We start from the raw sequence: 20,805 nt of genomic DNA on the forward strand, positions 1-20,805 counted from the left end.
ATTGAGGATATTGCTTCCTCTGTGTAAGTACCATCTTTGAAGTCTTCTTGGGATGGCGGGTGTCTGCATAAAACTGAGTCAAGCTTGAGGAGGATGTATTGCAGTTCACACATAAACGTATCCTTGAACAATAAAACCCCTGAGTTTTAATAACAGAAAAAAGGGTCATATATTTTTATATAGAGTGTTTGATAGTTTCTTTGGTTTCTTTTCTTTTGCTTTGTATTTGGACTATAAATTTGGAGTTGCTAAGTTTGGGAATGATATAGACTGTTGAGAATTGGTTTCCATAATTGCAGTAGATTGGCATACTCCACCAAATTAACAGATTTTTCGATGTTTGTTGAGGTTCTTCCATACAAATGCCGGCACCAACCATAACAGAAGAAGGCACTTTGGCAATGAGCACTCCAGAGGAAATTTAGCCAATGCTTTTGTCGGATGTGGAGTTTCCATTCTTAATATTGCCACTGTAAGTGGATCCCTTAACATTTTTTGCCCATGCATCCATTCTTCTTAACATGCTTAATATGTTCTCCAATCCAGGCTAAATTGTCACTGTCACTGAGGAAAAGTATGTTTCGTTCTCAAGCATGACATACAAAGAAATATACATGACCTGGTGTATCACATTTGAGTATTGGATATGCAACACTATATTTTCAAATAATAGTTGTTAGGGTTCATTAAATGTAAATGTTGATGGTGTTTCAATCCCATAACAATATAGGAGCATAATCAGGACTCAAGATAAAAGGAGCCAGAGAGCTTTCTGGATCGGTGCTCCAGTGTGAGCATAGCATGTTATGCTTTTGACTTCACGGTTGTGTGTGTGTTGATCACCTTTTACTGTACTGATGAGTCTCTTATGTTTTTATTCCCTCTATTCGATCCAGATTACACTCCAGACTTACTGTTAAATGAAAGTCCACCAATCTTTTCACTACTGTTTATGTTATTTCAAGTCCTTTTCATAGTATTCTTTCACTATGGAGGATCTGCCATTGAAGGTTGAGGGGTTGAGACACCATTATTTATAGTGGACCTACTTATGGACCCCAGAATGGAGCCAAAGTGCTCTCTGCTAGCAGAATTTCTCCCACTGAGGAAACTCAAAATAGGGCAAATATTCTGCTGGAGATGTGAATTATGTAGGTGCATTTTATGAAGATTTATCATCACTCGCCTCCTCTAAATCTACTGTGTAATGGTCACCTGTCAACGAGCAAAAGGCATTCAGGTCTGTCACAGGACAAACAGGTTTCTGAGAAAGCTCAGAAGCTGAAAAGACATTATTAGTTTATTCAGGTTTTTAGAAGTATTGGTCTGTTAGGAAACACTCACCAAAATACAGAGTACCCATAAGGATCCTTGTCAAACAATGTGATGAGAGGGGATGTTTATCTCATATGATCACTCGCTCATTTACACATTAGCTATCTTCTTCAAACAGGCACCTCAAGACAGTATCAATAAAGCATTTGCCTTCTGAAGAGGAAACCAATATCTGTAGCCAAAAGAAGTTCCCTTAGTGTATTTTCAAGACATTTTGACGTGCGACCCCAGACTTCATTCATCCTATTATGGCCTCATCAGTGAGGTGTAGCTACTTTCCTATGGCACAGTGAGTACTGGGTCCATGCATAGGCATACCCATCGAACTTACATCATTGCAATAAGAAAAAAAAAAGTTGATGTGTGGACCACCTGAACTAATCGGTAATACTGGTAATTATTTCGGGCTGCCCTCCAGTCTACCACCTGGCACTTTGGGTTGGATTATTCCTGTTGGAGCAGGATCAAGCCTGATTTTGCATAACATTAATTACAACACAATTCCAGATGTTTATTGTTACTCAATGAAACTCTTTTTCTTGACTTTGGGAAGACGAAATCTAAGTGGACCACCAGGAGCTGACCTTATGACTATCAACTCAATCACAAACTCCTGGAGTGGATGCATTAGAGCACTCAGCCACCAGACCTAGCAAGATGTTGCTGGTCTTTCTCAAGAGTGTCATAGTGGGCAAAAGCCGATGGTCTGGTATGGTCTGTTATGCGACCCAAGAAGCTCATCAGTGGTTGCCATTAATTCAAGTACTCAACCCCTCAACATTTTGTTTCCCAAAGTTCGGCATGGCTGAGGCAAAATACCAATTCTTTTACTTGTAAATGAAGGCTTAGGCCAGGACAAAGTAATAAAATAAACATGCTTGAATTCCAGCTGAATCTCAAAACATAAACCCCACTTAAGGATAAAGTACATCATAATTGCCGTCTGTCTATGCACATTGCTATGATACACCTTAGACTCTTGGGCCAATATTTAAACTTTTTTTGCACCATATTTGCTTCACTTTTTGACGCAAAAGCGGTGCAGACTTAAAAAATACAATTGTATTTTGTAAGTTAGCGCCGCTTTTGCGTAAAAAAAATATGCAAATGCGGCGCAAAAAAAGTATAAATATGGGCCTTGGTTCTTAACCTTTTGGCTTCTGCAGACCGTCACTAAATTACAGCTGGAATCTGGGTGACCACGCCTAACCAATTTCTGTGATTTGAACCTCAAAACAGTAGACAACAATACAGAAATGAATACATAAAACACATACACTAGTTCAGGCTTGGTCTGGGTAAAATACCATCTTTTTTACTTGTAAAGGAGACTTACGAAAGGAAGAAATTCGTAAAATATCCATGGTTGAATTCCACAAAGAACAAAATCCACTTAAGGATTAAGTACATGATTGTGGTCCGTGTATGGGTATTGCTATGGCATACTGTAGACTAGTGTTACCTAACCTTTTGGCTACTGTGGACCATATATGAATTACGTATAGCTGGAAGCTGAGGGCCATGCCCAAGCAATTTCTATAATTTGAACCTCAAAACAATACACAAAAATACAGAAACAAGTACATATAAACACATACAAAAATTCTGAATATGTTATTTAATTCAGAAACAAAAAGCAGGCACTAATCGAAATTTTAATTTTAATGGGAATGTTGGAGCTTCCCAAAATTTAGTTTTGTTTAAAAAAGTGGAAGTGATATGCTCGCACATCTCTTTGTCTTTTTCGCTCTTAATGCATGCTTTTTTTTTGGCGAATGCCAGTGTATCAATTCAGACCACCAGTTTTCCATACTATGGCATGCTTGCTGCTCCTACAAATTATAATAAGGAACAAAACTTATTTTCTAGCCTTCAATTTCCTTTTTACTTGAATAGAGGTTAAAAATGTTCAGTGTTGTTCTTTATACTTACATATATTTTCTTAAGCAGCTAATATTGTTTAATTTTATAAATAGTCACGAACCCCCTGAAAAGGGCCCTTAGTCCACAAGTTAAGACAGCTAGTTTTAGACCTGAATCAAAATAGCTAGCATTCGTGTGAGAGCACTGTGGGTGTGCTTGAGCAGATATAATGTAATTGAGAGGAAAACCCACACTGTTGTAACTGTCGGTATTCGTAAATATTCTAAAACACACAAGTCATAAGTTTTTCAGGAGATCTAATTTACATCTGATTTGTTTGCTGTAAGTGTTGAAGAAGTGGTGGGGAAGCACCCGAAAAAGTCCCACTTGCATAAATTGTGCGCAGTAAGTGGAAATAACATGAAAATTATTATTTCCCAGGACTCTAGAGGGAAATAAAGAAGGACAAAAAATAAAATCTATGTTTTTTGCGCTAACAGTTTTACTGTGTGCAGTGCATTGACAGTGTAGACTAAGGACCTGATTACGAGTGGGTAGGTTATTTCCAACCAATGCATAAACCCTTGTTTATATAACTGTGTTAAATAACTCAGACATCATTGAATTTCGGAAGGGCAAACCTGCGGAAATTTGACAAGGGAAAAGCACATGGACCCATATTTAAACTTTTATAGCCGCATTTGCGTCATTTTTTGATGCAAAAACGGCGCAAACTTGCAAAATATAGGCCCATATTTATACTTTTTTAGCGCTGCATTTGTGTCATTTTTTGATGCAAAATTGGCGTAAACGTTTTTTGCTGCTTTTGCGTCAAAAGATGACACAAATGCGGCGCTAAAAAAGTATAAATATGAGCCATAGTGTTTTGCAAGTTTGCTCTGCTTTTGCATCAAAAAATGACACAAATGGGGTGCTAAAAAAGTTTAATGAGGGGCCATGGTATTTACCATACGTTAAACACCAAAGCCCGCATGTTATTCCCCACAAGCTTGTAATGGGTATTCTTATAGCACCCGATGCATAACATACCCTGTGGTAACATTTGTTAATTTTTAGGTGCATTAAATAACACCGTATCTTCTAATCAGGCCCTAAGAATTACCTAGAACACACAGCCAAGCCTAAAAATATCACAACAAACTATGCATTTGAAGTACAACATTCATAAATTGTCCATTTCCCTTTTAAACAAATAATTGTGTTTATTTTTATACCATTACTACTAAATTATTACTGTTTCATATTTTTTATTATAAACCACAGTAGTTTTACTGCACACAGGACAACCACGAACCTAATTAAAAACAAATTTTATGAAGAATATTCCAATCAATCTCTAATCTAATGATGTTGACAATTAGGAAGGAAATTGAGAGAATTATGTCTACCGACAATAGATTAGAAACTGCCTCTCTCATTCATGTTGTAATTCAGTCAAAACAATCATTTGCCAGTATCTATTTTTCTTTGCTTTAGGGACTTGCCTGCACCCAGTGTAAAGGCTTTGCATCCTCCTGGCGCAGAACAATCATGGTGAAATCCAAAGAACATGAGTTTATTTCTCTCAAATTTCTGAAAATATTATGGATTCTAAAGCAACATTCATGGAGACTCCACCAAACCAGAGAAAATACTCTGGGTGTAGCTTCCGGCGGTGCCTGGGGTGTTACAACCCTATAATACATTTTCTGATGAATAGTTGGGTAAAGGTCGTTTCTGTCAGGCATGGCAAGATGTCTGTCGGATTGCACCAGGAGTTTCTACACACAGATAAAAACGCACAGTCTCTCTCTGTTTTGAAAGTCTTCAAAAATATTGGTTATTTCACAAAATATTAGGTTTTCTCTCTAAGTACTTCTACCAATCCACATTCCTTTCCCTTTCCACTGCCCCTTAAACCCCTCTCATGCACGCTGGGGCCCTCATTACGAGTTTGGTGGATTCGCACAAGACTGCCATGGAAATCACCGCCACCATCCCGCCATGGTGTTGGAGGCACAGTGCCCGCCGTTTTACGAGTTACAAACACCAAGCCGACGAAAAACAGCCAGAAATCCAACACCACCAAGTGCCACTGACGGCAAAAGAGTGACTGTCCACCCGCCGAGCCCACCACTCCGACACCATACCAGCAGTCATATTATGAGTCAGATTTCAGCACAGCAGAACATGCACGGCGGGAAATCATTGGCTGTGCACACCGCAGTGGGCTAGAAAATCACCGTCAATCGAAGGCAACACCAAATTGGACAGTTCGAATACCCCACACCTGAAACACATACACACACTACACAAACCTGTTCACTGCACCATAAAACACACCCCTTCTCAACCCCTCAAACCCTTGCGAATACTACCATGACCCAGACAGACACGAAGCACTGCACATTGACCATTGAATTGACACGGTGCACGCATCCTCACAACATGTCATGCCACAAGCACCCACACTTCACCGACAATGACTTGCGGGTCATGGTGGACGAGTTTTTCAGAGTGTAGCCACATCTGGTGGGAGCACAAGTCCAGCAAACTTTGATGGCCAGGAAAACCGAGCTAAGGCAGAGGATCTTCGACAGGGTGAACGCAGTCGGCAGCTACCCACGCACAAGGGAGGACATCAGAAAGAGGTAAAATGACCTCAGGGGGAAAGTCCGTTCCATGGCGTCAAGGCACAACATCGCCCTCAACAAGACTGGCGGTGGACCCCCACCTCCTCCCCTTGACTTAACAACCTGGGAGGAAAAGGTCTTGAACATCATGCATCCTGAGGGCCTGACTGGAATCATTGGAGGGATAGATACTGGTAAGGGACCTACCCTCTGAGAACTAATCACTCCAGTCCTGCATGCTTCCCAAGCACCTATCACTCCCCATCAAAGCACAAACTACAAGATTTCACCCCCCACTATCACCCACCTTCCTACTCTGTATAGCACACCACCCCTCTCCCACCATCCATACACCCACCCTGCACAATGCACACTAAACCTTCACTATCTCCTCAACTACCACTCCCACAATCCATCACTAGGCATATTGGATCCGAGTCACACTCATACCTCACAATGGTGCACCTGTATGGACAACCATCCCACAGCCCACCCAGACTGCTAGCCAACACCACCTCACCTATGCCAATTACAGCAATGTCAAACAGAAAACCCACAACTACAATTGATATGACAAGCACGACCCAAAGGCCATTCACCATACAGTGTCAGCATTGCAGCAAATGTCATTGCCATTCCTGTGTAAAGATTCCACCCATTGCAAGCAGCACACCATGACATTCAACAACATTTCTATGAATAACTCTCACCCTTTCCATCCACAGCTAACCCTACAACTGCCACCCAGCAGAGGATGAAGGCCCCAGTGGATGTCTGGAGGACGAAGAAATTGCCTGGGCCATCTGGAATGGCTGGCCAGTCCACCTCCAGCAGTCCCAACCTAGACACCCCGGACTCACCCTCCAGTGTGATTACAACACCACAGCTAGCCCCTCCTCCCCAAACCTGCGCCTCAGGGACCACTCAAAAAGAGGTGTGCCCCACAGTACAGTGGCCTGAGTCAAGGGCACCCGCCCCAGACAATGAAGGTCTTGGTGCTACTGGGATTGGGCACACTGTGGCAGGGGCACAGGCACAGGGGGCCAGGGCTAGTGGGAGGGGTAACTGTGGTCTAAGGGAGGGGGCAGCAACAATATCATACTGGCCAGGAGCCCCTTAACCAGGTTCTGGGTGCATACCACCAAACCCAGGACACCATGGCCCAGATCCTCACTACCCTGCAGGAGAACCATAGGCTACAGAGGGAGAACTATCAGGAGGCTATGCAGCAGTGGCAGACCCACAATACCACCATAGTCTTCATAGCAGGTGTGCTAACGGAACTTACCTCCATCCTGCATCAGTCCACCTCCCACCAGCAGGCCCCTTACATTAGCCAGATCACATCTGAGCCCTCCATGTCAGCTGCAAACAGTGGAATGGAGGCCCTGCCACAGGACACGTAGGACACCAGCCCCCCTTCCCCTGTAGCTGAGAAGCCCCCATGCAAGTGAGGACGTCCAACCAGACATCCAGCCTCCACTGATGGCAAGACCAAGACCACCGCCAAGAAGGGAGCCACTTCAGAACATACCACCTTGTGTGTCACAGCGACACCCTGTTGACTGTCCACTGTCATTGCTCCTTTTTCACATCATACTGGGCAACGACTCCCCACAGGTGTGCTAAGTACTCTGATAATCCCACTCACCATGACCCAGCTCATCAGCCCTTGCACCTGTATGATAAAATTAAAAACCTATGAGCACAGTTTCTGCCTACGTCTTTATCTACCATGAGTGCTTGGGTTATGTGGCTGTGCAAGTATGCTTCCAAATGCCTGTAGAGTATTAAGTTTGGGTCTATTGATCGTATACAGCCATGAGCCAATGGGCTGGGTCAGGCATGTGTTGAGGGTGTATGGATTTCATCCTGTACAGGTTAGATTGTGTGTCAGCATGTGTGAAACTCATGTGCATAACTGAGGTGGCATGCATGGGCTGTCATTGCAGTGGCATGTGTGTCTGAAAGCATGGCATGTAATGACATGGCATTAGAGTATTTTGTAATGACTTGTGTGTGGCTGTTGTGCTGGCATTGACCAATTGCTCCCTGTTTCTCTTTCTCCCAACCTGTCTCTCACTGTCCCACCCTCCCTCTCTCTCCTCCTCTGTCTTTGTGTGCATCAGCATCATCTGGCGAATGAGAAGGGGCACCCCCCTAGTGGGGAAGCTGCATCCCCCGGGACCCAGGAAGCTGATACCAGTGGAGCCGAGGGGACCAGTGGGACGGAGGGCGAGTGGAGCACCACGGGAGAGACAGGAACAGCTACACCATCATCTGATTCATCCTCCGATGGCAACTCCCGGGTGGTGGCAGAACCTTCAGGCCCTATGTCTTCACCATCCTTGTCCGCCACCCCCCTTACCAGCAACGCCCTCCCTGTAGCTCCCCAACCAGTTGCCCATGCCCACTCACCCAGGAGGGTGGGCATCTCCTTCGCCCCAGGCACATCTGCCCCTGCCCCAGCCAGCTCTGCTGCCCTCAATGAGGAGGCTATTGACCTCCTGAGGTCCATCTCTGTTGGGCAGACAACCATCATGAATGCCATCCAGGGACTGGCATCCCAGATGCAACAGTCAAATGCATTCCTGGAAGGCATTCACAGAGCCCTATCTGCCCTTCAGAGATTGTTTCAGGCTCTGGTCTCCTCATTGACAGCAGCCAGTGTACCTTCTTCTTCCGTCCCCACTCCAACTACCTGTTCCCACTCCACACATCCCTCTCCCATTTCCCATCCAAAGCACACTTTCATACCAGCATGCATCACCTCCAACAGACCCAGAGTGGAAGGACTATCACATGCACCACAAATGCCAACACCGCCATGCCCACACCCACCATTCATACGCACGCATAACAACATCCATTACCTTCTCTGACTCCTCCAGCTCCTCCCCCCTCACAGTCACATCACCACTCACACATGCAGACACCACATCATCAGTCCCAGGTGCAGCCACATGTGCCGTCACTGCCACCATCACCACTACAGCAGACCCACATACATGGACCCCATACACCACATCCACACGCACCACAACAGTCAACACAACCACATGCAGCATGCAGCACATCCACCCTACCTGCCCACACCACCACAATATTCACTCATACATCCCCCCTGCCATCTCTCTGTGTCTCCTCCACTCATCCTCCCAGTACACCTTTCCGCCCACACTCATCCACCCAACACACACCCAGCACACACATATCATACACCCACGCACCAGCAGCAAAACCACATCCTCGTTAACAACTGTGAATCATCCCTTCTCCCTCCACATCCAAACGCCTTACCCATGACCTACCCGCTGCCCCTAAAAAAAGACTCCTGCATGAGCTTTCCCTGTTCCTTTCCCCTGGTCCAGTCCCTGTTCCCCCAAACGCCCAGCTACCCTTCCCAGACCTCTGCCTTCCACCTCCCTGTCCTCCTCTGGGCTGAGCCATGCCCAGCAGACAGCTGTGGTGGCCTCCATCGCCATCCCACCAAAGAAGTCAGGAAAGGGGGTAAGGTTAAGGTGTCCCCACGAAAACAGGACAGTAAGGGGGGAAAGCCTAAAAAGAAGAGGAGGGACCCCCCATACAAACCAGCGTCCAGCAGTAATCCTTTCTTGTGCTAAGTCACGCTCCCTACACCCCGTGTGGCAGAGCACATTGGGCTGCGGTTGTTGGTCGGTGGTGGTTGCGTTGCAACTTTCACTGTCATGTTCCTAGCAGAAGGTGGGGGCTTATGAGAAGACTACAATTCCCAGTATCACATTGGCGGCGGCCATCTTGGGGCGTGGCTGCTCTATAAATACCAGCCACACCCTACTGGGCTCGCTCACTATTCTGCAGTCTTCCTTGGACCAAGAACGGGTTTGCATCTTTGTTCCCTGCTGTCATGTCTGAATTTAACGAGTAGGTCGTACTTGTGCAGGTGAGTCAATTCTAGGAGCTTGTCGCTCGCTCTTGGATGCTTTGTATCCGTTGGTCTCCTACAACCGGAATTCCTCGGCGGAGCCGTAAGATACTGTTGCACTCGCTCTCAGAGACAAAGATGAGAGGTTGTCGTTTCAAAGCCTCTTTCATTGCAGTCAGGGCTCATTTTGTTACTGATTCCCAAGAGACAGACCTTGAACATTGTATCTAAGTTTATTTCCATTCTTGTGTGAAAGACTTTAACCTTGTTCCAGTGTTTTTATCGGGGTGCGGTTTCTGGCGCTTTCCCTGGCTACAGTATGCTACCAATTAGAACAGAGGCCGCTTTGGTCTAGCTCAGATTGTTTTACGAGATTAGATATTGCAGCATATTTGACTATAGGCTTTGGTTGTTATTATACTCTCTGTGAGGAAAACGCTATAACCTTTCCAGCGATATTGCATGAGTCTAGTTGGTTGTGTTTTAAGTTTTCTAGCATTTCCTGAGCTACACGATTTGTTGATGATAAATGATAAAGTCATTATTTTAAATGAGTGATAATCGTTATGCCATTATAGTTGTGTTTGCATTAACCTTTTGTCTTCCAGGTCTCCCTCCTGCTGTTCCCCTTCTTGATTCCCCTTCCCCTCACCTGGCGCCACCAACACTCAGCGCTATTAAAGCATTCTGAATTGGTGTTGCCGGGAGGTGGGCCCCCTTGCTCAGCGACGCGCAGATTCCGAGGAAAGGGCGACCTTGACAGTGCCTTCATGCCCCACTGATGCCCCTGCCCTGTGGAAGTCTGCACATTGCAGTCATGAGTCAAATTGGGAAGTCCTCACATGCCCAGTGTGCCGAGGACATTTGAACAATGATGCACTGGCCCTTGTGGCATTTTGTAAATAGTTGTTATAATGACGTATTTTATATTTCTAATAATATTTCTCTACAACAGCACCATTGGTGTCGATGCTACATAGCTTGTCCTGGCTTTCCTTGTGCATGTGTGTATGGTGAATGTACGTTTGTGCGTGTGTGTGTGTACTAATGTCCTTCCCGCCAGTGTGTGCTAGGCTGGGGTATTTACGGCTGGTGTCTATGTCGGTGTCGCTGGTCCTGGATGTCAATGGCCAGCAGGAGCATTGGAAAGACTTGCAATTCCTGTGCCGTGGCGCCTATGGACGTGCCTGTGTTCCAGAAGGTGGGTGCTTCCTTTTATGTTGTTCGTTTCCGCCATGGTTTTTGCGGCAGTTAGACCGTCCCAGAAGTCCTGGCAGTGTGTAACCTTGAAATACGGTAGGTGGAAACTGTCTGATGGCCGGCCTGCAGAGGCCTTCTGCCGGCAACAGCTGTCCATCCACAATAGTGGTATGAACAGAAACTTGACTGTGTTCTGCAGGTGCCTTCCCAGTACTCGTAATATGGCGGTCTATGCTTCCAGGCCCACAGAGGTGCGATTGCCATCTCCACCGCAGTGGTCCACTGACCGCCAAACTCGTAATGAGGGCCTGGTTGTCGTATAATGTATTTAAACGTTAAATGCCAGCATGCAATGTGTGAAGTATTTGTGAACACTCACAGTAACACAGTGAAAATGCCACAAAAGGACTCCACACACCAGTTTAAGAAAATAGTCAATGTTTTTCTGAGTCAAACAAAAATCCAACATGCACAAGTCAAGTTGTGAATTTTCAAAGATTAAATCAAAATGCAGTGCTTAGCAGACTATAGCTCCAACTGGGGCTATGCTGGATCAGGTCAAATCCCGAAGTGTAGTCTGACCGCGATGGAGTGCACCGGGCATAGGAGTCACGCAGACCAACTAACAGTACCTTTGCGGTGTAAATGCATTGATCCAGAGGAAGGGATGCACTGAGCTTGCAGGTGATGCGTTGTTTCCTAATCGGGAAACGTCGTTGATGTATCTATGTCCAGAAGCGATGAGTACTGGTTCAGATGTGGCAGTGCTGCATCAGCCAAGCTGGGGCTAAATTGTAAGTTGGGGTTGTTGCATCACGCAGTCAGAAAGCGATGTCTGTGGCTTGAGTGCTGGCAGTGGCAAACCGGCGTTTTTGCAGCTGGGTGCATCAGTTCTAAGTAATACACCTGTTTCGCTCCATCAGTTCTTGTGTTTCAGCACAACACTCACCTCCAAGGGCCCAGGACTGGATTTGGCACCACTTGGCAAAGCAGGACTCACAGCAGAGGAGCCCAGGTGCTAGTGTAAGATGCAGGTGAAGTCTTTGATATCCCAGAGAATTCATAAACAGGAGGCAAGCTCAGTCAGGCCCTTGGAGAAACTTTAGATTGCAGGATGGAGAGAGTTAGATCCAGTCCTCTCACTCCCAGGCAAGAAGTAGCAGTCAGGAGGCCAACACAGAAGAGCAAACAGCAAAATGTCAGTCCCTTCTGACAGCCCAGCATTCCTTCTTCGGGGTAGAATGTCCTCAGCCCAGAAGTGTTCTGAGTATACGGTGTCAGAGGCCCAGTACTTATACCCAAAAAGGCCTTTGATGTAGGGGTAACTTCAAAAGAATTCTCTGAAGTGCACCAGATTCCCTTTCAACTCAGCACTGGCTCCAGACTATCAGTCGGGGGTAATCAGCCATTTGTGTGAGGGAAGGAAACAGCCTATTCAGATGTAAGTGTGAACTGCCTCTACCTGCCCAGGACAACTATTAGTGTGCTGATGAATGCAGATGTAGCTCCTGTTACACTCAGCCCTTCCAGTTTGGGCTGTCTAGAGAGAATTTACAAATGTAGGTGTCACCTAAACCCAGACATATATTCAGAGACAGGTAAGCCACAGTATGGTTAAAGTAAGAAAATGCTATCTTTCTAAAGGAGGCATTTTCAGACCTGCAATTTAAAAAACAACTTTATCGAAAATATGTTTTTTTTAAATTGTGAGTCCAGAGACACCAGACTCAATTTTTCCCTCTTTTCCCAAATGAAAATTACACTTAAATGATATTTCAAAGTAACCCCAATGTTAGCCCATGGGAGCGATTGTCCTTGCAAAACAAGTTTGAGTGCAATAAAAAAGGAAGGTCTGGGCCTGGCAAATAGGTACACTTGCAAAGTGACAGTGACAGTTAACACTGCACACACAGGCTCTGAAATGGCAGGCCTGAGACATCTTTGAAAGGCTACTGTAGTGGGTGGCAAAACCAGTGCTGCAGGCTCTCTAGTAGCATTTGGTTTACATGCCCTGGGCACACATAGTGCACTTTATGAGGGACTTACTGGTAAATCAAATATGCCAATCATGCAGAAGGCAATGTTGCCATGTTTTAGAAAAAGAACGCGTGCGCTTTAGCACTGATCAGCAGTGAAAAAGCACACAGAGTCCTAAAGCCATCAAAACTGAAGTTCCGAAAACAAGGAGGAGTAAGGCAAAAAGTATGGGGATGACCCTAAAGAAAGGGCCATTTCAAACAGTATATATATGATATTTCTATAGTGTGAGGACAGATAAGAGGCAGTGGGGTGCTGTGCCAAGTCAGAGACAAGCGTAGAGTCAATTAGTGATAGGAGAGGTAGCTGGGTTGTGGAAGGTTATTGTACTGTGATGTATTGTTTCTTAAAGAGACGAGTCTTAAACTCTGTCCAAAAGCCACTTCCATAGATCATCTCCTCAGTGCAAAAGTATTTCAGTGGGCTTGATGGGAAGCTCAGTCCTCCACATCCAGCTACATGGTGAATTAATATGTCTAATTCTGTAACACATGACTTCAATCATAAAATAGATGACAGCGCTGAATTTTAATTAAATGTTTGGAAAAGAAACAATCATTCAATTAACCCTTCTTTCTGTGCAGACATCTGACATTTTAGATATAATTCTGTATTATGAGTAGGAGAAGGTTAGTGCATGTATTGCCATCCTTAAGTCACCAAATGAGATAGCAATACACAAGTATGAAAAAGTATTTTCAGAACTGTACGCAACACTAACAGTCTTTTTTTTTATTAACAATTTATTTTCCACTCTTTGATTTTAATAGCACTTCAATGTTAATATATTTCAGTAAATGCCGCACACAGTATTATTTAACAAGCTTTCATTGTTTTCAGACTGTTTTGAGTTACTGAATCAAAAACTTTAGAAATTGATTCTTGGATTTGCATTCTCTGCTACAAGCCAGGCTACCTGCCTTTGACAACACTGTTTTCACAGTGACAGAGAGGGAAGATTTTCCCGGTGACCACAGTTTAATCAACCTGGACTGCTTGTGATTGCTCTGCAGCCCCTTGCCCCTCTACCTGTTCCTCCTTTTCTCCACAGGTAACCACCAGTCTGGGGTGCCATGGAGAGAAAGGAACAGAGAGTGTGTTAAAAACAACAGGATAGGACATGGTTCTTAGAGAGAGAATAAAAATGAATGCTATTTGCTAATTCCTCCCTGTACACATGGAATTATTGGCTGTGCAAACCAGTAGAATGCAATCGAGGGGCATTTAATGAGGAACATCATTCAAAGATAATAAAAAACAAAGCTGTGGTCTCTAACGCATCTTTGCCCATACAAAACCTCTCTCATGTGCCCCCACCATGTCCTCAAATGGCTGGTCTGGAAACGCCAATGTTGCCACATTGTTTGAATTGTATGTGCTTCCCAGGACAAGACGGCCAATCATAGTGCATAGTGTGATTTAAATGCTATTTGTTATTGTTAAATGTATAATAGTTTCCCTTATTGTTGGTCTTCCTGTATTGACATCTTCTAAATAGTTATCTCCCGATAGCCTTGTGTTACTTCCAGCTGAACCATTTGCCCCATTCCACTTGATGCCATGCATGTTAGAATGTGGTTTCTCAAAGGTCTATAGATGCTGAACTGTGGCTGTAGAACAAAGACTCATTAAAACAGTTGGTCCGTATTGGAGGCTTGCATAGCTTCTTTAACAGTGGTGACAAAGCACCGTATGATATTGCCGGGTTTCTACAGCAAGGAACTCCTTGTGAGGGAGGCAGAGTGCCATTCTGCATTGGGCCAGGTGTGCAAAAATTGAATTCAAATAATTGGTTGTAAATTGCACCTGAAATTGTGTGAATTCAATGACATTTTGTGTACCTATCTATGTACTAATAATTTGCAACATCACCAGAGTGGGTTGCATTCTGTCCAACCTCACTGGTATGCATGAGGAAGGTTGCAAATTGTGACTCAGTCTATTTGGTGGCCATCAAAGGGGAGGTGGCCTACTAGGATCAGCAGCACACCATGTCTGTGATCACTTTTTTTTCATTTTTTTTAACTGCAGCCTGTTCAGCCTAAACGAAACTGGGCTGCATTAATAGACTTGGCAGTGGTCCCAAGGCCACTGCCCACTTACAAACAAACCTTTTTGTTATGTTCACAAAGTGAAAGGAGTCCCAAGGGACCCTTTGCTGTTTGTGAATGGGTTATTACCTCCTTTGAGGAGTCACTAAGTTATCAATGGCTTGTGGCCAAAACTGTGGCCACAAATCATTAATAGATAACATTGCAAATCACAATTTGAAAGGTGCGCCTTAAATAAACAGGGATGGATCTGCACCTGGTAAAACCGTTGGCTGAAGCGAGGCAGGGGCTAAAACTGGGGCCACGTTTTAGCCCCTACCTATCCCCTCCAGGACCACAGGGTAGCAGACAACACTCCTCCTCAACCATGTTGCACACTTCCCTCACACTAGACACCTCCCTATCACCCAACCTTACTCTGCACCAGCCCCCCACTGACATTTAGCATCTGCCTAAAGCAGGTAGTAATTGCTAGTAGATTTCTTTCCAGAACCAGAAACATCCAGAAAAGAGCATTTAATTTCAGGATGCATGGTTATTCACTAATCCAGGGACAAAGATTCATAATGACTAAATATAAGTGTTGGTACAATGGCTGGAATTGGTGATTAAGCCCCTCATTATGACCTGGTGGTCTTCAGACCACCGGGGCTGTGGCACTCAAGGGGTGGTCTGACCGCTTTGGCAGCAGTCAGACTGCCAGATTATGAAAGTGGCGTTTGGGCCACGGTCGGACCGCCAGCACCAAGAGTTTCCCTCTGCTGGAGGGACTGGCGGTGCTAGCGGTCCTAATCCACCAGTGCCACCCTGGGGATTAGGACCTGCATCTCCACCAGCTTTTACATGGCGGTTGCAATGTCATGAAAAAGCTAGAGGAGACGAGGTGCAGGGGGCCCCATGAGAGACCCTGCACTGTCCATGCACTTGGCATCGGCAGTGCAGGGGCCCCCATGAACAGCCCTGTCGCACTTAGCGAAACGAACAACTGGTGCTGTTGCACTCAACGCACGGCAACATTGTCACCTGCTCAATTATGAGCTGGCGTCAATGTTGTGGGCTGTTCCCCACCGGGTCAGCGGGTGGAAACACCGTTTCTTCCCGCTGACCCAGTGGGGAACTTGTAATGGGGCCCAGGGGAAGCCGGCCGTACTGGCGGCAACCTGACCCCAGGAGTTTGGCGGGAGGCCTTTTCCACCTGCCAAACTCGTAATGACCCCCTAGGTGTGTGGCGTCACTAGCATTGCAGCATCTCAATCTGGCCTCTCACAACAAGTGCCACAAAGCAGCAAAATTCAGGAAAGGCTCTGGGTTAATGTTGATTCCTTCTTCAGGAAGTTATACAGTTAAAGTGTTTGAATTTACTGTAATCTGGGTAAAACAAGTAAATGAATAAAGAACGACAAAGCTAAACATGTTCAATATCTCCTGTTGTAATGCCACATGCCTTGTGTGGATCTCATTAGGTTTTTCTTTTACCCAGATGCCCTTGCAAAGCTCAATCTTGACCAAAAAACAAACATTTCCTCACATTTTCTGCTGTCCAGTTTGCTGCAGCTAGAAGTCCTGCCTCTCCTGGCAGAGATGTTTTAAGGCATGGGCAAAGTGGGCTCTGTCTAAGGGCTCCAGCCTTCCAGGGGGGTCCCAGGATAAAGTCAGCTCTGTTCTGCAGAGAGTCTGGTGTTAATGACCTTGAATAACTCTTAAACAGATTTCTTTGAATATCAATTTCATTTAATTTATTTTAGATGTGGGTGATGGGAGAGAGTCTGTTATAGACATTTTGCAGGGAAATGTGTTTCATGCAACATCCACAAAAAAGTTTCTATTAAATCAAAACAAGAACTCGCATATGAGAAATGGGAGGTTCTCACATACATTATTTGCAGTAATATTAGTGAGCTGCTTCTGTGTTACAATATTGAAAACACACATTGAAAGTCAGCTTTCCATGTGTTCACATGCATAACCTGTTACATGTGCATAATTGTGCATGGTGAACAACTATACATTGATAAATGTTTAGCAAGAGTATTTGCATACACCTGGTTCATTTTCCAGTCTATTTTCCTCCATGAAGATACCCCTTCCTCTACATCTCAAATTCCGTGGTTGGAATGAGCTTGGAGATATTTGTGAATAGCCACAAACTCATGAATCTGTTGTTCGCTGAATTTCAATGCCATTGCCACTATAGAATACCCGCTTCTTGATCAAGAGACCAGATTTATTCTGACACAATATTACACAAATTACAGATGTAAATCCATATTTTGTGAAATGGAAAAGTGAATCTGCATTTGCATATTCATTTGTGCACCCAGTGCGAGCTCATGTGTGCAAATGGCTGTGAGAATCAGACGCATTGTGTAATCTGTAGTCATAATGATATTTTTTTACACAAAACACGTTATCGTAAGTATTTGATCTACAGTCACCAACAAAGGCCAGGGGCCATCAAATGACAGGCCTGAGTCACATAGGTAAACTGAGGGCCTAATGATGAGTTTGGCAATCCCACCACGGGACCGCCAAACTTGCAGGGAGGATGCCACTGTTATGGTGGTGCCATACCCCTTTAGTGTATTACAATGTTCCCTCCAGGCTGACCGGCGGGAATAGTGGTACGATATTGGCCTTGGCTCCTTCAAGGGAGCCAAGGCCAATATCGTAGCACACAGTACCCTTGGAATGCGCATTGCCTGCAAAGTAGACAGTGCACATTTCAAGGGTGCTGGACAAGGGGGCATCGGTAGCGCAGGGGCCCCACTGTGGCCCCCTGCACACCGTTACTACCACCCTTTCCATGCCGGTGGACCGCTATGAAAAGGCTGGTAGCCAGGCGGCACTGAGTTCAGTGTCACCCTGGCTGAGTACAACTCAGACCGCTGTCACCCCTTTTGGAATAATGTTGCAATGTTGCAGTCGGCCCACCACAGTTGTGGCGGTCCAAGCATCTCGTAATGAGGGCTTTAGGCCAAAAGTCTAAGTTTAGACCTAAAGTCTAACTTTACTGGTAGTAAAGCTACACTTTTGGTCTAGGTTTAGACTTTTGGTTCAAGTTTAGACAAAAAGTCTAATCTTAGACCAAAAGTCTAATTTTACTGGTATTAAAGTTAGACTTTTGGTCTAAACTTACACTTTTGGTCTAAGTTTACCTTTTTGAATCGGACCCGACATGCGCAAGTGCGCCCTGATGAGATTAAGAGGTGTGGCGCCTTTTCAACAAAAGTTCATGTGAACTTTCGCACACACTTCGTGAGCCAGCACATGTACTGCAGACAGCACAGCATGGAAACCCGGAGTAGAAACACTGCTCCAAGTTTCTGTGCTGTACTGTGCTGTCTATAATAGATGTAATACCTTGTGTTCTGTCACAGCACGGAGACTGCACACCTCCCGCCATCATGATGACAATGGAGCCCCATAATAGTTTATTTATTTGGAGGTTGTTAAAAGTGGTGCATGTCACCTAGCTAGCCTCAGAGCAAGGGTGTGTGAACTAGATGCATCTTACTGCCTTTACAGTATTTGCTTCTGCTTTAGTCTGAAACCTTTGCAATTGCTACTAAGGTGGAATAGAAGATTAAAGGCATTAATGGTGATTAAAGAGCTTACCTATTTCTGATCTACACTGAAAAAGTCCATTTGATCTATAATGAAACCTAATTGTCAATTCAGAAAATTGCATATTTTCAGAATACTCTAGAATATATTTAAAGACAGGTCAGTCTCTGATGGCAAACAGAAGGTTTGAAATACGGATCATTCACTCGGAAATCACATCAGTTAAATACTTGCAAGTCAGTGTTCAGTGAACAGAAAACTATATTTAGGACTTATTTCCTGGTACAGTGATATTACTGGGTGGTAATACAGCCTGTGAAAACAGTGACACCGTAGGTTGCTGTTTTGCTTCAGTGCAGTTTTATCACCCCAAGGCCCAGTTGTGCAAGTCAAAGCTGGCAATAACCCATCACTGCCACATGTTCTGACCGAATCTGGGAAACATAGAAAACTGCTTTGCCCCCCTATACAGATTTTGCCAGGTTTGTCCTGGCCTAAACCATGGGGTTTGTGTTAAAATTTGCACAAATTGTAATTGCAGTTTGGATGAAAAAACCCATTTTACACCTCACGTGAGATTATTGCGGCTGTGTAATTAGGATCTTCATCCTTACGTTCATCCTTTGTTTACTTACAACATAGAAGAAAGTACAATTATTTATCCCTCAATCTCGTCCTATGTGGTAAAGCTATTTGGTGCAATCAGGTATGGATTCAGCATCACCAAAAACCATTAAGAAGTCACTCTCTGAGACATAGACCTTCATTATAACCCTGGCAGTTCAAAGACCGACGGGCAGGCGGTGAATACCTCCAAATTAGCCGAGCCTCCACCCTTCCCACCACATTACTGCGTTCCGCCGGGCTGCAGGTAAGCACCTCCAGCACGGTGGAAGGCGTGATACCGCTAGTAGTATCACAAGGCTGGAGACCACCAGCATGATCTTCCGGTCGCAACGTCAGAAAAGCTGGTGGTCTTGCACCCTGGCGACATAAATAAGCATTCCTGTCACCAGGATACACTCACACACATGTCCACATACCCGCACACATGCAGTCGCATACGCCTACACACAAACAAACTCACCCCGTCCCCCATGCATTTGCATCATACACCCCCATTGACAATAACATACATACACAAACACCGCACTCATGCACGCATTCACTCCCCTTCCCCCTCCCCAGTGCATAGATACATTCACACCCCCTTTCCCTTCACCGCATATATACATTCATACCCCCCTGCACCGCATACAAACATTCACACCCCTGCACCGCATACATACATTCACACCCCCTCCCCTGCACTGCATACATACATTCACTCCTCCCTCCCCCAGCGCATACATACATTCACACCCCCTACCCCTGCACCACATACATACATTAACACCCCCTGCCCCCAGCGCATACATACATTCACACCCCCTTCCCTCTGCACTGCATACATACATTCACTCCTCCCTCCCCCAGCGCATACATACATTCACACCCCCTACCCCTGCACCACATACATACATTAACACCCCCTGCCCCCAGCGCATACATACATTCACACCCCCTTCCCCCTGCACTGCATACATACATTCACACACCCCTCCCCCAGTGCATAAATACATTCACACCCCCTCCCCCTCCCCCTGCACCACATACATTCACACCCCCTTCCCCTATACTGCATACATACATTCACACTCCCCTCCCCAGCACATATATACATTCACACCCCCTTCTCCCTGCACAGCATACATACATTTACAATCCCCTCCTCCTAAACCGCATACACACACTCACCCGCTCTCCCCATTCACTCACACACTCACTCCCTCCATGTCCACTTACACAAGCACTCATCCCCCTCCCATCCACTTACATGCACACACATACATGCACTCACCCCTTCCATCCGCTCAATCACACTCATGCACTCAATCGCTCACACCCGTACACACTCTCACCCCATCCACACTGACTCACCTTACACCCCATCCACAAACACTTACTCACCCCCACCCCACCCCATCCACAAACACTCACTCATCCCATCCACAATCACTCACACATGCAGACACGCACCCACAAACACCTTCTCCACATTCACACAGGCACTCACACACGCAGACACATACACACACACCCCCCCTGTCGGACGATCCCGTTACCTCGCCCGCTTCCACCGCCAGCAGCGCATCGCCATCTGGACACCGCCACACCG

This window comes from Pleurodeles waltl, chromosome 1_2 (genome assembly GCF_031143425.1).
Source record: "Pleurodeles waltl isolate 20211129_DDA chromosome 1_2, aPleWal1.hap1.20221129, whole genome shotgun sequence".
Taxonomy (NCBI): Eukaryota; Metazoa; Chordata; class Amphibia; order Caudata; family Salamandridae; genus Pleurodeles; species Pleurodeles waltl.